We start from the raw sequence: 14340 nt of genomic DNA, 5'->3' as shown, positions 1-14340 counted from the left end.
TTAAAAATATTCTACCATATTTACATGCTTATTGACACCAAAACCAGTGTTCTTTTATCAGAAATTAACTTGCATGGGAACATTTCCTTAAGCCCTTCCCCTTCACCATCCAATCTTGCATTTGTCAATTTGCTTGTCTGATCCTCTACAGCTTCGGTTCCCAAATCCCGGGCCACTGACCAGTACTGGCTGGTCCATGGCCTGGTGGGAATAGGGCCACACAACAGGAGGTGAGTGAACAAGCAAAGCTTCTTATGTATTTACAGCTGCTCCCCATAACTGGTGTTGCAGCCTGAGCTCCGCCTTCTGTCAGATCAGCCAGGGCTCTAGATTCCCATAGGAGCAAGAACCCTATTATAAACTGCACATGCAAGGGATCTAGGTTGCTCGCTCATTATGAGAATCTAATGTCTGATGATCTGAGGTGGAGCTGAGGCGGTGATGCTAGTGCTGGGGAGTGGCTGTAAATAGAGATTATCATTAGCACAGAGGTTTGACTGCACAATAAATGTAATGCACTTGAATCATCCCGAAACCATCCCTGCCCCCAATCAGTGGAAAAACTGTCTTCCATGAAACCGGTTGCTGCTGTCAAAAAGGTTGGGGATGACTGCTCTACAGGAACTGTGTATTTAAGAAAAGTTGAGATCTCAGTCATTTTCTGTGTCCTCTGTCTATGTTTTACACAATGTCTGGCATTTGTATTGAACGGAATGAATAACTAAGCATATGAATGAACAAAATACACAATCTTGCACCAGAAAAGAAAAGAACATCAGATGCAGACCATGCAATAAAGAGGGGAATGACTGCCCCAGGTTCCCAAGCTTCTTTCCTTGGCCTTTCTGCATCTGTGCAGTTACTGCACCTGTAGCTACTCTGCTAGGACTCCTGGCTCTGGCTGCTCTCTTCCAAGCCCAAGCAATGACAATATCATGTTTTCTTACTCCACATTAGCACTCTCGGTTGGAACCCAAAGAACTTGACTAAAATACCAAGAGAAAAAAAAATATATATATATATCAAAAAAACAATTCAACCCCTGCGTACGAAAGATGAAAAATAACAGTTACCACTTATCGACATTTTCCTGTGTGTCAGATCCCAGGCAAAGGTGTCCACAGACATGAGAAGAGAGACTATTTTCTCCATTTTGGAGATGTGGAGGCTGGAGGGAGACGTGAGGCCTGGAGAGAGTTATTCCTTGCTCAAAGTCCCATTGCTGGTAGGTGGTGAAGCTTGGGATGAGAACAATGGCTGTTTGATTCCAGGGCCCATACCTTGAAAAGCAGATATTGCTAAGTAAAATAATTCTAGTTCATGCAGCAAAGAGATTGATTTAGCACAAAATTCCCTTTTCTTAAGACTCAGTGAGCTGCCTTGCAGCCGTTGTTGGGTGGGCCTTTTACAGTCAAGTTGCCTGGGTTTTCTGCCCCGGCCTCTGGTGCTAGCTCTTCTGCTGTCTATACACCACTTTGTTTCAAGTGAACACAGCTTTTCCTCTTTACCCGTTATTCTGGTGTTCTCCCTGCTTGCCTCTCACTCCCTCCAACCTAGGCTCTTCCAAAAAGTATGTCAGGCAGCTGGAGTGTCCACCTCTAACTGCAGAGCAGTGGTTTTTGGTACACAGAAACCCAAAGCTTGGCTAGTCTAGCCTCATCTTAAGTCCTGATGTCTTCCACTTTCTTAGTTTCTCTGCGAATCACTTAGATTCCTTAGCGCCTTGCTTCCACTCCACCAAAGAAAAGAGTCATCTCTTAGAATTAGGATTTTACATTAGGAATATATATGCACAATAACATACTTATAATGAGGATGTGTTTCTCTAAAAAGAACTATGCTAACATACTTTATAGAATTATGATGCAGTTGTTCTTCACGGCTTATGTCCTCTTCATAAAAACTACGCTGAACATGGCAAGATCTAACCAGAAGCAAGAACAACTTATTGTAAGTGCTGCAATTGTGTCAATTATGTCATGAAATCATGAATGGTGGTTCTCTTGTCAAAATGTGCTGTCTTTCCTTAGACATACAGAAGATGATGGATTCCCAAGATAACTCACTGAGGTGTCATTGTTAAACTGACATATGTAATATAATCCCCAGATAATTTACATGGTCAGAGAGATTCTGATTATGCAACCCAACCTTGAGCAAGAAGCACTGAGGATTTTGCTCAACCAGTAATGTTCAGATGAGTTGCTGGATTGTCTAGTGAGCTAAATCCAGTTAATCCTCTTTCCTTGTATGGCAGCATTTATTTAAAAATATTTATTGAGAGTGGGAGGGAGGCTGGATGATGAGAAATTACTGAATGAGTACAATGTACATTATTCAGGTGACGGGCACTCTAAAAGCCCTGACTAAATCACTACACAATCTATTAACATGTATGTAACAGAATTACACATGTAGCCCATAAATTAGTACCAATAAAAAAATATGCATTGAATGCTTTCTGTACACCAGGCACATTTCCAAGTGTGGGGAATTACCAGTGAGCAGACGAGACTCGTGCCCTGCCCTTGGGGAGCTCATGCTCTGGCGTTAGTCATCAAAACAAGACACTCTGAAAAATGAGGTTGGTGATTTTTAAGAATTAAATAGTTGAGGACTATCAGACTGTAGACTTATACATTAAGCATCTTTCAAAAAGGCCTTAGACAATTGTCTCAACCAGGTTATATTATTCATCTACTGCATTTCTTTCTTTCTTTTTATTTTTTTGAGACAGAGTCTCGCTTTGTTGACCAGGCTAGAGTGAGTGCTGTGGCATCAGCCTAGCTCACAGCAACCTCAAACTCCTGGGCTCAAGCAATCCTCCTGCCTCAGCCTCCCGAGTAGCTGGGACTACAGGCATGCGCCACCATGCCCGGCTAATTTTTTCTATATATATTAGTTGGCCAATTAATTTCTTTCTATTTATAGTAGAGATGGGGTCTTGCTCTTGCTCAGACTGGTCTTGAACTCCTGAATTCAAACGATCTGCCTGCCTCGGCCTCCCAGAGTGCTAGGATTACAGGCGTGAGCCACTGCGCCCGGCCTTACTGCATTTCTTAACAAGTAATTTTTGCTCTTTGTTTTCCAGTCACCATTCTATAAGGATCTACAAAGTCAGGAAACAGAATAAATTTCTTTAAACAATATGTTAGTTACATTTTCCAGTAATGTGCTCAATATGCTTTCAGGTGAAGTGGATTTACTCTAGATTTAAAATAATGGGCCTAGTTGAAAACCTGGGAAAAAACCCACAAATCTTATAAAACATTACTGACTGTCTAAAAATCCTGGAAGCACAGGTAACTTAATATACTCATTAAGCTTTTTAAGGAGTCTGGAAGTTGAAGAAATACAAATGGAAAATGTTGTTCAAAAATATAGCTGACATACTGTTGAAAAATGAGTGTATCCTATGTTTCCTGACTTCATGTGACACCCTATATTTTACCTTTATACTCACTGCAATGAAAAAGTAGCCACTCCCTGATAACTCAAATATTTCCCTTGTTTTGTCTTCCCTTTATTCTTTCTATCTTGTGACACAGAGGCCATGATGGAATGCTATTAACAGAAAGGTGGAACAGAATGCAGATTTTCTTGTAGAATATCACTGACTTACCTGGATTTTAAAAAACGGCGGTATGGTTTAATGGAGAGAGATAGGAAATCTATCTTTTGGTTCTACATTGGCCACAAAGGGCATTCTGACATGGGCCAAACTGCCTTCTTAAGTATAAAACAAGGAGTTGGGGATAAATGGTTTCTAAAATCCCTTCTTACCTGATCTTATGTGGTTCCACTCCACATGCATCCTTTTGAACTTGGGAATGTGAAGGGATCCATTTCTTCCCCACTTCTTGATGTATCTTGCCCATATTTCCATTCCTTTAAGGGATGGGATTTGTCATTAATGGCAGCAATTCTTTTATGCTTTTTTTTTAATAAAAGATTATAAAGTCAAGTGACTCTTCCCTCAACCATTGACAATTGTATGAAGAAGCAGATGCACGATTGTGGGGAGAAGAAGGGTAGTATCTCAGTACTTGTTATTAAGGATTTTAGGGCATGCATTTATTCTTGAACTACTCAGAAGAAAAAAGTAAGAACTTTCAAGAAAGATGATTTCTAGTAATCATAAGCATCGACTTCTTATATTTTCATAGTTGAAAAACTAAATCAATTTTGTGAGAGGTGACATATTAGAGATTAGGAAGATGAGGCCTGGAATATTCCAAGTGTTTTAACAGATTGTTCCTTAGGAACCTTCATGTAAGAGTCTGTAAATCAAAGGAAGCCACACTAGAAGCCCCCAAAATGAGTCTGTGGTCACAGATGGCTCACAAACCAGAGCATATGACAGAGGGCCCTGTTTTAAGGCATCCTGTCTCCAGCTGGAGAGCCAGAAATATTTCATAGGCAAATGATTAAAATAGTAATGGCTTATTTACTCTCCCCAAACGTGGTTGGGAAATACATTAGATTAAAATTCAGGCGACTGAGTTTCTGTTTCTGATCTGCCATCTACTAAGGTAAGTTGGTCTCTCTCCATGTGCTTGTCTTGGCAAGCGTCTCCGCCAGCCCCTTACTAGAGAGATAGAAAACAAGGATGGCAGAGCCAGGCAAGTCCAGACCTCACATGAGCCGCCTCTGTAATTTTGGATAGTTCTAGAAACTGGACCATCAGCCCTAATTACCCATGCTGGGAATCTTATGCACACCAGGCCGCATTTCTCAACAGCTTGTCCATGCCATGCCCCTAAAAAACAGCTCAGACCTGCTCCGAGGAGGCATTAGTCCTGGCTGCTGAAGAGGGTGAACTCATTTTAGGCATATGTTTCTGTAAACAACCCAGAGATCCACTATTAGAAGCACAGACCTGACTCAACTAAGTCTCCGCAAATTATCTCCCTTTTGCAAGTCCACAGAAGCTCCATGGTTTTACAACAAATCACGGTCAGATATATTTTAGTGAACTTTCAGCTCTCTCACCACTCCCTGAAAATCACTGAAACCACGTCCACCTCGAGCACCATAACAACAGAACAACTTTCAGTGGTTCAATGCCATTCCCAAGCTGTTTCTCAGAGCCATGAAGCTAGCTGGAACAAATGAACCAAGCTGTTGTGCCATCAGCACTAATATTAGAATTGTCAAGTGTGGGGTGTATGGATTTTTTCCACCATCCACATACCAAACTGTGAGCTGGATAGGAGGGCATGATGGCCATTTTATAGATAAGAAAGCCAAGGTTAAGATCAACTGTGCAAAGTTATAGCTTACAGTGTTAGAAATATCCCTTGAATCCTTGAATCATTCTACTGTAGTTTCAATCAAATGGCAAAAGCAAGCACAAAAAGATACTTCTACATCTGTCTTATTTTCATTCTAGGATTTTGAACTATCTTGTCAATATTAACATACCTAAATTTTGTAATAAGAATACTACTACTATTAAAGGTAATATATTACTACATTTGAGTGGCTGTATGCTACAAGGATATGATATAACTTGTAAGTGATTTTGAGAAATGCTCCATGAATATGCCTACAATTCATGATTTCTACCTAGTTAAAATTTTGTATTCATGAGAGATGGTTAAGAAAGAGAAAATATACCACACATTTTCATTTGATGTTTTTAAACAATTGGGAAGACAAAACTGATGAGAAGAATGTATAGATTATACTCTTAAGTACATGTGGCAAATGTATATTAAGAACTAACCATGTGTAGGCTACTTTGCTAGCTAAAAGATGTCTGCTCATTAGCACACTTGATTATAAGAGGAATAATTATTTTATAGGTTTATCAAAGGCCACTATCTTGAGCAAGCTAAAATATTTTAATAAATGATCTTGAGAGGAAAGACATTGACAATAAAGAGACAGGTTGTAGCACAATCTTCACTTGAACCTGGATTTATCAGAATAAGTGATTACATGATGATGTCCAATGGGAATCATAGGATGGCTCAGCTGTTTGGGACCTGTTGATTTTACATACGGAACAACTAAAGCCAAGTGAATTGATACCTTGCTCAAATCTAACAGTGAGCTGAGTTCGAAACCCAGATATTCTTTTTTAAAAATTTTTTAATAGTTCATTTTGTTAAATAACTAATTTATAAGTTAGACCATTGCATTGGATTATTTGGGGAAACCATTCCATTCCATTATCTCAAAGCCTAGCATAGATCATGCCAGGTGTCAGAACATTCTCTTTTATTCACAACAGAGTATGGAATGAAAATGGAAGGAGAGGTCCTTGCACATAAGGACAACTGTGTTAATGTTTCAACACATCTTGGTGTAAGTGGAGCCCAGGGCATGTTGTTGTTCCACATACTACCCACTTCCTCACCCCATCTCCCCACCAGTTTCCATCTGCCTTTTCCAGCAATCAACTCTGAGATGCCCTCAACCCAAAAAGTTTCTATTTAACCTTGAAGAAAGCGGTAAATATAGAAAACACCAGACTCACATCTATGGGATTAAAAAGCCTGGAATAGGGCACGCAAACTGTGGCTAAGACCAAGTGAAGATCTTTAAGGAGGCTTTGACGGAAATATTGAGAATAACATCTGAATTCAAATCCAGAAAAATTGCTATTGGCTGAAAATAAAGTCTTAGCCAGTGTTCTAAAAGGGTTGGGAATGACAATCTAGGCACAAGCTCTAAGAACTCTGGACACAATGGGAGCTTCAGCTGATGCAGTCCGGGCCTGCTGAGCCAGATGTCCTCAGGGTTGCCCGGCAAGAAGCCTGTCTTGCACACCGCAACCATCTGGCTCAATCGACAGAGCCCCTCAGTGCCATCACAGAGTACTCTCCAAGGTGCTACAGTCGTCCTTAAAGCTCTTCAGTACAAGGAAGTGCTTGGCACGTTTACCCTTCTGACTGGAGGGGAGGCAGGTCACCTGGATGGTTGCTGGGGAGACCTCAGGGGACTGAGTTAGGTCTTTGGCTGCTGACTGAGAGCTCCCCCTCCGTGCTTTGACCATGGTGGCCAGGTCGCTCAGGGCCTCCTGATAGCACAGGCATTCACTGTGGCCAAGACCCCTGCCCCACAGCAGGCCGTCCGATAGCCATCCAGCAGGGTATCAAGAGGGCCTTGCACACACCCTTGAAAGGAGTAATAGTGTTTTGCAGATGTAGCAGGTAGGAGTGGAAACCTTGCCCATTAGGGAGCAAGGATGCCGGCCTTCAGCATGAAATGGGATCTCAGAGACATGAATGACACCCAGAGCTTTCATCTTGCACAGATAGCTGTAGCAATTTTGATTTCCCTGGGTTTCCAGCTATAGCAGTCTAGCATCATCATTTGCAAGGAACTGGGGTTCATACTTGATATCCTGAACCCTGGATAGTTGAATATCAATCTCCTCTTTCAAGTCTTTGGGGGCATTGTGTCGCATAAGGACGTGAGGTCCTCTTCTAGATTTCATTGCAAAGTGCATGATTTGCCTCTTCACAAAAATAAATGGTAGTACAAACACCAGGCTTTCGCAGGCCATCAGCAGCATGACATTCACCCAGGGAGAGCCAATTACTGCAGAACACCTCCCTATCTTGTGTTCGGATTTACCGCCCTGCCCTGCCTCGACCACCGTGGCTTCCCAGAAGCGAGGAAGCCTGGGTTTCCTGGAGCTCCCTGGCCATTTCCTTATGGGGGAAGATCAAGACAGATCCAGCCTGAAAACATGGCAGATGGGGGATTAAACCCAGATATTCTGAGGGCAAGAAAATTTTTGCTGCTTCCAGCAAAACCCAGATTCTCTTCTAAAGAAAAAAAAATCTCCACCTGGCAGTTTTGCAAAATTTATGCAGGGAAATTAATTTGAGGTTGGCCACTCTAAAGGTTGGCTACTCTCTGTAGAAGAGAACTTGAATGTGCTTCTGAGAAATATTTTTCCCATCAAGAAATTACATAGGAAATTATAGTCCTATTAACATTTTAAATATGAGATTCAAATTTTAAATTGTACAAGATAAAAAATGGAAAACATTCCTTCATCTATCTTAAAAATGTCCACATGAAAATTTCTCATACTTCACTATACTTATAATAAACAAGATAAGAAAATATAGGCAATACATTTTGATTTGATCTCTGGTAAGAAAATTGTGTTTTATCATTTCCCAAACTGGAAACTGGTTATATCCTACATATCAATTCTTCATAACTCTGTATTTCTTTAGTTAATTGAAAGTAAAAATTGCCCACTGTTATTTCATACAATACCAAATTGCCATTTCCCCTTGACTATATAATGATTCTGATTCACATATAAAAAATAGTCAGCAAAAAGTGGAATATATATTTTTAAATAATTATTTATTTCCTAATATAACTTTTTGTCTTTAGTAACATGAACTTTCTTTTTTTATTGATACATAATAATTGTACATATTTATGGGCTACATGTGAAATATTGATACATGTATACAATGTGTAATGAAGTTGTATGAACTTCTAATCTGGGTATTCAGAGAATTTTTTTTCTTTCGGCATATTATGGAGGTACAGATTTTAAGGTTTCAATAAATGCCCATTCCCCCCTCCCCCCACAAGTCTGAGTCTTCAGCATGACCATCCCCCAGATGGTGCACATCTCACTCATTAGGTATATACCCGCCCCCTACCCCCTTCCACCTGCCCATCAGAGAATTTAATTTATCTTTCTTTTTAATGTATTTATTTTTAATAAATTAATTTTATTCATCTCTCTTTTATTAACAAATATTAAACTCCCTCTTAAATGTTTCCTATTTTCAGTTTATTCACCATTAGATATAGTGACACTCAATCTCTATTCACAAGAGGAAGGGCTTATTTCCCCATTTTCATTATAGTTCACAAAGTGCTTTTTTATGGGTGATTTCATTTCTTCTTCCAAGAAGAAGATTGGCTAACCTTCCTTTAAAAGTTATATTGTACAGCAAGTGTTCTGATGTTTCACTGAGTCACAAATGAGAAACAACTTATTACAACATGGCTTTGCTTCTGTGTGGGTGGGAGTCAGTATTACTAAAAAAAAAAAAAAAAAAAAAAAAGACAAACACTTCTTTGTCCTTCCTGTTCCAGGTTTAGAAATCTGAAGTTCCATCTAAACTCTTGAAGTTGTGTTATTTACATCCATTTCTCCTCTTTTGTAAAGAAGGTTATGTGCAGAGATTTTTAGAACAAGACTCTTGTTCAGCTTGAGCTCGGAGTAAAATTTTAATTTTCATCTTTAAAGTCAACAGTTTGCAAATTTTTTCTATACTCAGATTCTTTGGTTAAGAATAAAACTAACAAATCAGAACTCGTTTTTTAAAAATACTGAGTATTCTTGCTTTTATCTCTTGGTTATTAAAAAAAATTTCAGTGATGGCAAATAACAATATCCATTTGCCATAGTTTTCATATCATGAAATTGAAGAAGTTTTAATGTCTTTCTATAACTGGTACTCCCCAATTTTTTTTTTTTTTTGAGACAGGGCCTTGCTCTGTTGCCCCAGCTAGAGTGCAGTGGCATCATTATAGTTCACTGCAACCTCAAACTCCTGAGTTCAAGTGATCCTCCTGCATCAGCCTCCCAAGTAACTGGGTCTACAGCACGTGCCACCATGCTTCGCTAATTTTTCTATGTTTTTGTAGAAACAGGATCTCACTATGTGGCTCAGGCTGGTCTCAAACTCCTAGGATTAGGAGATCCTCTTGGGCCTGGTGCGGTGGCTCATGCCTGTAATCCTAGCACTCTGGGAGGCCGAGGCAGGCAGATCGTTTGAATTCAGGAGTTCAAGACCAGCCTGAGCAAGAGCGAGACCCCGTCTTTATCAAAAATAGAAAAAATTAGCTAGACATGGTGGCACATGCCTATAGTCCCAGCTACTTGGGAGGCTGAGGTAGGAGGATTACTCGAGCCTAGGAGTTTGAGGTTGCTGTGAGCTAGGGTGACACCATGGCATTCTAGCTAGGACAACAGTGTGAGACTCTGTCTCAAAAAAAAAAAAAAAAGAGAGAGAGATCCTCCTGTATTGGCCTCTTCCTAAGTGCTAGGATTATAGGTGGGAGCCACTGTGCCTGGCCTCAAATATTTTTAACTTTAAACATTCAAAATTGAGTCAGAGAATATTTAAATGTCTTCTTTATTATTGAGGTTCTATATAAGAATTCATATAAAAATGATTTCCACTTATTTAAAAGTTTGAAAACATCACTTAGAAAACTTTCCTTTTCAATTATAAAAGTATCACATTCTTATTACAATCAAAATATTTACGACATACAAAAGAGTTGAAACAGGCCAATAATCCTATCTCTCTATATAATCACTGTTAATGTCTGGTAATTCTTTTTTTTTTTTTTAAGTGTTCTCCCCTGTATATGTTTTTAAAAACATTTTGATACTGATGTTGTTCATGCAATCTTGTCATGCCTTAATATTATATCATATGTATTTTCCATAATATTATTACATGTCTGGTAATCAAGATTAAAAATATTTTTTGCTAAAGTAATCTTTTTTAAGTTACTTTTGTTTTGTTATTATAAGAGTAAATTAAAATAAAAATATGAAGTTTCCTACTCTCTGCTCTTCCCAACAATCCGCCATGCTCCCATTACTGCCTACAGATAACCACCTTAAAGAATCTCAGATATCCTTCCAGAAGTTTCCAGCATATAAAAGTATATTCTTCTCTAATGTAATATTCCTACACACTATGTTATCTATGTATGTGTACACACATTCTTTGAAAAAATAATTTATCTTTACTCAACTGAAGAAAATGTCTTAGTGATTTCTTTTTCACATCAGTCTACATAAATTTCCTCATTTGTTTTTTTTTTTTATTTCGGCATATTATGGGGGTACAGATTTTAAGGTTTCAATAAATGCTCATTTCCCCCCCCTCCCCAAAAGTCTGAGTCTCCATCATGACCATCCCCTAGATGGTGCACATCTCACTCATTATGTATGTATATACCCGCCTCCTCATTTGTTTTAATAACTCTATAGCATTCTATTGTATCGTGTACATTAATTCAGTATGTGGTCCCCTACAGGAGGGGGATTTAAGTTATTTCTGTTTTCTTGCAATTATAAAATGTGGATACCAAGGTAGCTGCCAATTCCATGATGCCTTATTGTGGGTAAAAAAATTGGCATTGTTCTAGGAAGGGTGTCTGCCCTGGGCCCTTCTGGCTCCACTTTTCTCTACCTTGGTCTGTTCTTTAGGAGGCCAATCTACCTATGGACCACATCAATGTCCTCCCTGGCTGGTCTAGCTTTGGGGTGCATTCAGCCAATGGAAGCGGCTGCAGGAAATTGGAAAGTGGAAGTAAGGAGAGGTTGGCTTATTTATTTCCCGGGCTTTCTTCCTGCCTGTTCCTGGAAGGCTAGCTTCCTCCCTTAAGATTTCTTTCTCTCTCAAGCTCCCAACCTCCCTCCCTCAACTCTGATATCTGTTCCTTTTCTTGCCTTTCTTGTCCTAGGATACTGCATTATCCTCTCTAGTTTCTCTACACCTTGCCTTACCTTTGTAAATAGCCTATTCATCAAATTTGGCTTATATTACCCAGTTTGAGTATGCCATCAATTTCCTGCTAGGACTCTAACTGAAACACCTTCCTGCTGACAAATAGAGCCTCACATCAGGATGTTTCTTTTGGTGACTGGAGCTTGTGCTATAATTCAGCCTTCCCATGCCTGCTCCCTCCTGCAGTTCCGTCTCAGGGGTGTCCTGTGCAAGACACAGCCTGGACAATACATGGCAGTCTTGGCTGCAACCCAAATGATGTGTGTGTATGAGTGTGCACGTGTGTGTGTGACCAGTGTGCTTGCACTCGATCTGTAGGATAAATCCTAGCAGTGGAGTTGTTGGGTCAAAGGTTAAAGATCTTTTGAACTTTGAAAGAATTTGCCCAAGGGCTAGCCAAAAAACCTTAATTTATATTCTCACTGCACTTTTGCCAACTGTAGGTAATAAAACTTTAAAATTTCTGCCATTTTTATAGGTATAAATGGTATTTGATTTTTTTCTTTGACATTTCATTTTTAAAATTATGAGTTCAGCTGGGTATCTTTTCATATATTTCTTGATGTTTATATACTCTTAGTCAATTTTTCTATTGAGTTAAATTTTCTGTACTTATTTAAAGGTACTATTTTTATATGAAAGAAATAAGCTCATTGTTATATGTGTAGCAAATACTCCTTTCCAATTTTTCATTCTGTATGGATGTTTAAAAGTTTTCATATAGGCAAATTATATCAAATGTTTCTTTCATGGCTTCTGGGTTTTGTGTCACATTCAGAAAAGTCTTTCTCACTCCAAAATAATAATTGTTAAAAATTCCATGTCTACTTCTAGTATTTATTATTTTTCTTACATGTATTTTTGATCCATCAAGAATTTATTTTGGGCCAGGTGCAGTGGCTCACGCCTGTAATCCTAGCACTCTGGGAGGCCAAGGCAGAAGGATTGCTCAAGGTCAGGAGTTCGAGACTAGCCTGAGCAAGAGTGAGACCCTGTCTCTACTAAAAATAGAAAGAAATTAATTGTTCAACTAAAAATATATAGAAAAAAAATTAGCCGGGCATAGTGGCACATGCCTGTAGTCGCAGCTACTCTGGAGGCTGAGGCAGTAGGATCACCTGAGCCCAGGAGTTTGAGGTTGCTGTGAGCTAGGCTGATGCCACAGCACTCTAGCCTAGGCAACAGAGTGAGACTCTGTCTCAAAAAAAAAAAAATAAAAAATAAAAAAAAATTTATTTTTGTATGGGATAGGTAGGAACCCAGATGGGTTTTTCCAGATCGCTAGCTAATTATTTGGAGATGATTTGATTTGGCAATGGCATGATAATTAGTAGAGCTTTTCATCATTAATATGGAATGCTATCTTTATTGTATACTAAATTCTCAAAAGAATTTGGGCCTATTTCTATACTTTCTATTTTCTTCCATTTTTTTTTCCTTAAGTGGTGGTAGGCAGATTTAGAAGATGGCTCCATGGATTCCTGCCCCCTGGTGTCCACATCTGTGGGTAATCCCCTCCCCTTGAATGTGGGCTGGACCTAGTGACTTGCTTGCAACGAATAGAATACCGCAAAAGTGATAGGATGTCACTTCTACAATCTACAAAAACTGCTATCTCTGTCTTAGTGCTCTCTTGCTCTCTCTCTCATCCTCTCGCTTGCTCTGATAAAAACACATGCCATGTTGTGAGTTGGCCTTTGGAGAGGTCGAGCTGGCATGGAAATGAGGGAGATCTTTTGCCAATGCCTGGGAGTAAATAGAGGCCACCAGTCCAATAGCCTGAAAGGAGCCGAATCCTTCCAACAACCAAGTGGAATATGTACAATCATTTATTTTTTCTTATTTGATTGCATTAGACTTTACTTCTAAAAAATGGACAATAAAAGCACCTTTGTGAAATTTGAATGGAAAGTTGAAAGTTTACCATTAAATTTGCTGCCGGCTTTTGATGTGATTAAATGTAAGAATCAATCTCTTTTGCTTTATATCAGGAATGAATGTTATATTTTGTGTCATTTCTTTTCTGCATTTATTAAGACGTGAATCTCATTTTTCTCATGCAAACTAGTAATACCACATTTATATAGTAGATCCTCTAACATTCAGCAATGTAGTTCATGAGTACATAATATTCAGTCAGGTGAAATCACTGTAGCTTGCGTTTCCATGCAAGCCAGTTTTTGCTTTTATAAATACCACTTTAACAAACATCTTTACATATGTAACTTTATCCTTTGTTAATAATAATGGCTAACATGTATGGAAATTTCTATATCTCAGGGACTCTAACATCTATCTTCCTATTTACTAATTTTTTAAAATCATTACAATAACCTTGTGAAATAGGTATTATTATTATGCCCATTTTATAGATAAGGTACCTGCGACCCAGAGAGTTTAAATAACTTGCCCAAGTAAGTGACAGAGACAAGATACAAACCAGGAAGACTGGGCATAGTCAAAAACTAGACAACAGCCACCACCATAGTCAAGATGTGGAACATTTCCATTACACCAAATAGTGTCTCCCAGCCTCTAGGCGATCAACTGTCTATCCCGGATGGCTCCAGGTAACCACTGATGTTCGCTTACCACTATCCTGGACTTTCATATAAATGGAGTAAGACAGTATATATTCTTTCATACCTAGCTTCTTTTGCTCAGCATAATGTTTTCCAGATTCATTCATGTTTTTGCATATATCACTAGAGTGTTCCTTTTCATTGTTAAGGAGTATCATGTTGTATGGGTTTGCCACACTTTGTTTATCCATTCACCTATTCATGTACATATGGGTGGTGTCTAATTTTTGGCT

General features: G+C 39.0%; 1 long non-coding RNA gene and 1 pseudogene across 1 annotated transcript in view; both read right to left on the bottom strand.

Annotated features, from left to right (window-relative positions):
* The window catches only part of LOC142871938 (uncharacterized), a 44279-nt gene that overhangs the window by 17044 nt on the left and 12895 nt on the right, over positions 1–14340 (bottom strand). The window contains exon 2 of the long non-coding RNA XR_012920181.1: positions 1074–1280. This is a non-coding gene — a long non-coding RNA (uncharacterized LOC142871938). The remainder of the gene's footprint in view (positions 1–1073; positions 1281–14340) is intronic.
* Positions 6818–7528, bottom strand: LOC105880102 (protein C1orf43 homolog pseudogene; annotated as a pseudogene).

This window comes from Microcebus murinus, chromosome 1, assembly GCF_040939455.1.
Source record: "Microcebus murinus isolate Inina chromosome 1, M.murinus_Inina_mat1.0, whole genome shotgun sequence".
Lineage (NCBI taxonomy): Eukaryota > Metazoa > Chordata > Mammalia > Primates > Cheirogaleidae > Microcebus > Microcebus murinus.
Note: the sequence above shows the minus strand (reverse complement) of the source record. Positions and strands in the feature narration are given on the sequence as shown.